Source organism: Triticum urartu, chromosome 5A, assembly GCF_056163025.1.
Source record: "Triticum urartu cultivar PI428250 chromosome 5A, HENAU_Tu73, whole genome shotgun sequence".
Lineage (NCBI taxonomy): Eukaryota > Viridiplantae > Streptophyta > Magnoliopsida > Poales > Poaceae > Triticum > Triticum urartu.
In genome coordinates this window covers 298,481,293-298,485,814 of record NC_141877.1, presented here as the reverse complement: position 1 = coordinate 298,485,814, position 4,522 = coordinate 298,481,293, and positions in this window count along the sequence as shown.

The following is a 4,522-nucleotide window of genomic DNA, read 5'->3' as shown; positions in this document are numbered from 1 at the left end:
TAGCCAGGTTAGAGGATTAGCTGTTCGCCGGCGGGGTTTTGGGCCTATTGGTGGCCGTCGGCGACCCTAGGTTGTACGGAAGGTGTTCCTGTGTTTTATGAATCCTGTAGTAGTTAGTCGTCAGCAATCTAATGTGCACCACCCTGATCACCTCCACCGTAGCAAGAGCATTTCTCGGTTACCCCATGGATGACACAAACATACCAATCATGAGCTGGAACGTGAGAGGACTAAACACGCCGGCGAGGCGCTCGGTCATCCGCGATGCTGCCCACACACACAAAGTAGCAATCCTCTGCATACAGGAAACTAAAATTGACTGCTGGTCCACCAGCTTAGCTAGAGAAATAGGAGGCACCTGGCTCGACCAGTGTATAGTTCTCCCCGCCATTGGAACTAGGGGAGGTGCGGCCATCTTCTGGAACTCCAGCATGCTGACGATGCAATCTCACTCGATAGGACAGTTCTCTATCACAGCAAAAGTACAGATAGGAGGATTAGGCAAAGAATTCTGGCTGACCACGGTTTACGAGCCCTCTAATGAGGATAGGAAAGATGACTTCCTCGCGGAAATAGCTAGAGTCGCCCCGCCAATTGGCCAAGCGTGGCTCATCAACGGCGATTTCAACATTATATACGAGGCTAGAGACAAGAATAACACCAACATCAACCGCAGGCTCATGGGTAAATTTAGAGCAGCAATCGATTACGCGAGATCAAGTGCAAAAACCGACGCTTCACCTGGAGTAATGAGCGTCGAAACCCCACCTTAGTTAGCATCGATAAATTCTTCTGCACCATCACTTGGGAAGGGCTCTTCCCGTCTTTCCTCCTGCATGCTGCATCAACTTCATGCTCAGACCACTGTCCTTTGCTCCTCGCGCCTACAGCAGCCCCTCGCCGTCCAACAACATTTAAATTTGAGTCCTTCTGGCCCCGGTTCCCGCGTTTCCAGGAAACGGTGCATTATGCCTGGAGCCGCCCAACGCCAACGCGCTGCGCTTTTGCGAGGCTACATGAGAAAATGAGAAGGGTAGCTAGGGATCTCAAAATCTGGAGCAAATCTCAGTTTGGAGGGGCCAAGCTTCATATGCACATTGCAACTGAAGTAGTCCTACGCCTCGACGTAGCTCAAGAAACTAGAGCCCTCTCTGACGCAGAATTTCACCTTAGGAAAATGCTTAAACTCAAAATTTTAGGCCTCGCTGCAATTGATCGAACACGGAAGCGCCAGGCATCTAGGATTACTTGGCTGCGTGCTGGGGATGCGCCAACCGCCTTCTTCCAAGCGAAGATAAATGCCAGGAGACGGAAAGCATTCATTCACACGCTCCATGGTCCGTCCGGTGTAGTCACTAGGCAGGAGGACAAGGAAACCTTGATATACGACCACTTCTCCTCCATGCTGGGCACGGCAGCACACCGCGGCACAGCCATTGGCTGGCGCTCACTTGACATGCCCAGGCTGCAGGGGGGAGGTCTGGACAACCCGTTCACGGAGGATGAGGTGTAGCGTGCTATCAAGGCGTCACCGGCAGATCGAGCGCCAGGCCCGGACGGTTTCTCTGGCACCTTCTTCAGGGCATGCTGGGCAACTATCAAAGACGACATCATGGCGGCGTTCAATCAGTTTTACAAGTTAGTAGGCAGCAACTTTGGAGCCCTCAACACTACGGTCGTCGCACTACTGCCAAAGAAAGACGGAGCGACGACAATCAACGATTACAGGCCGATTAGCCTCATCCACTCCATAGCAAAGCTCATCTCCAAAGTACTCTCCCTCGGGCTTGCTAGTGTGATCCACACGCTCATCTCACCAGTGCAATCGGCTTTTCTTAGGACTAAGTGCATTCACGATAGTTTCCTATATGTTCAAAACTGCATCAAGGCCCTGCATCGACGGAGAACACCGGCTCTTCTTCTCAAATTGGACATAGCAAAGGCTTTCGATAATGTGTCATGGGAGTACATCCTTAGCTTCTGCAACAAAGAGGCTTTAGTGCGCGTTGGAGTGATTGGATAGCATTGTTGTTGTCCTCCTCATCATCATCCTTCCTCCTCAACGGCGTCCCCGGAAAGAAGGTCTGGCACCGGCGCGGCCTATGGCAGGGCGACCCACTGTCACCTTTCCTCTTCATCCTGGCGATCGACACACTCCACCACCTTCTTCAGGCCGCAGCTGAGCAAAGCATCATCGCCCCGCTGCCAGGACGAGAGATAAAGGTTAGGATTAGCCTCTACGCTGACGACGCGGTTATCTTCACAAACCCGGTTAGGGAGGAGATTGATGCACTCATGGAGATTCTTCGCGATTTTGGCGCAGCCTCGGGGCTGCACATCAACCCCTCAAAGTCGATGGCCTTACCCATTAGATGTGAAAATATCGACCTAGGGCACATATTGCAAAATTTTGGAGGAACAGTGGGGCATTTCCCAACGACTTACCTGGGTTTGCCGCTGACGCTAGCCAGGCTGCGACTCGCGAACCTACAGTTCATCATAGATAGGATCAAAGCCCGTCTCGCGGGATGGAAAGGGAAGCTGCTGCCATTGGCTAGTCGACGTGTGATGGTTCGATGCGTCCTCAGTGCCATGCCTACGTTCACACTGACTGTCCTTCGAGTGCCGAAGAAGCTTCTAAAGGAGATTGACAAGTGCAGGCGCAGATTTTTATGGAAGCAAGATGAGGAGATCACAGGTGGTAGCTGCAAGGTCAACTGGACAGCAGTGTGCGCTCCCACTTCACACGGAGGGCTGGGCATCCTCGACCTCGAGCGGTTCAGCCGAGCCCTTAGATTGCGGTGGCTCTGGACATCCTGGACCAGTCCGGAGCGAGCATGGGTTGGTACAGAACCACCGTGCAGCAACATCGACAAAAGCCTTTTCAGGGCTGTGACCACGGTCACCATCGGCGACGACGCAATGGCTCTCTTCTGGCACTCCTCCTGGATCGAGCCGAAAAACTTAGCCGCCTCATACCCCCTCCTCTATTCGCACTCCAGGCGAAAAAAATAGGACGGTGCGCGAGGCGCTTACAGGCGAAACTTGGATAAAAGACCTACGACACGGGAATCTACAACCACTGCTGCCAGAGTTTATCAGGCTACACCGCATTATTTCCTTGACTGTGCTAACTGACGGGAGCAGGGACAAGATTAGATGGACTCTTGAGGCGAGCGGCCAATACGCGGCAAGGTCGGCTTATGCCGTGCAATTTCAGGGACGAGTTCATGTTGACTGGCAGAAGTTGATCTAGGAAGCAAAGGTGCCGGGGTGCATTAAGATTTTCAACTGGCTCCTCCTGCAGAACCGTCTATGGACGTGCGATAGACTGCAACGGCGCGGCTGGCCGAACAACTATTTTTACCCGCTCTGCGTCCGCAACCTGGAGACAACACACCACCTAGTTTGGACCTGCCCACTGGCCCGTGAGGTTTGGGAGAGGGTGGCTGCAAGACGAGGCTGCCAACAGTTTCACCCAGGGCAACAGTTTCAGGAAGATAGCATCATCACTGTTTTCCAGCAGATAGCGGCAAACACCCAGCCGGTGCTGCAGAGGGCCAGCAATGCCATCATGCTCCTAACATGCTGGGAGCTTTGGCAAGAGCGGAACCGGTGTGTGTTTAGGAGAAAAATACCTTCAGTGCAAGACATCACACAGGCCATTGAGCACTCCATTGAACTTTGGCGACAAGCGGGAGCAACGCACCTAGAGAGACCCTTTTGGAATCCACATGAGAAGTTAGATGAAGAGAGTTTTCCTCTTCCTTTTTCTCTTTCATCAGTTTTATAACCGACTGGTCCTAGGACCCTCATCCTACCCTATGTATTTTCTCCATTGCTTTCTGCTTATCAATGAAACGCCAGCAGTACACTGGGTCTTTCAGAAAAAAACTGCTGAAAAATTTTTGCAACAAGCATTTTTTTTAATTTTTCTGCATACACGCCGAGTTCGATGGGTGTAGATGTACGTAGGTAATCAAACAAACAAATTACTACATGCTACTTCACATATTTTTTTCCCTCTAAAAGAACATGTTTTTTTTCACAGCAGATACTTAGCATGCTGATGTAATATAAAAAAATCATTTTTGCCGTCACTGTAATACTCCAGTTATCATGTTACTACCTTTGTTCACAAGCGTAAGATGTACCAACTTTTTTCTGAATCAGATGTATATACACATTTTAGTGTGTTTGTTCACTTATTTCAGTCTGTCATAATCTAATTAAAATATCCAAAACATCTTACATCTGCGAACGCATAATAGAAGTGATCATGGCAATGACCCAGTCGTTAAGTGTGACAATTATTTTGAATGACATGGCAGTCATCATCCGTGGTGCCCAGATTGTTTCCAGGTTACAGGGGTAGCCCCATCTCACCTGGTTGACAAGACATGACTAAATATTAGCTATGCTAATTTGAATCAAATTCATACAATGTGTCCGGATGCTTTCTATCTACATTTTGTTTCAGCAGAACTTCCTGACCTTGTAAAAAAAGTGCGCACAAATCACA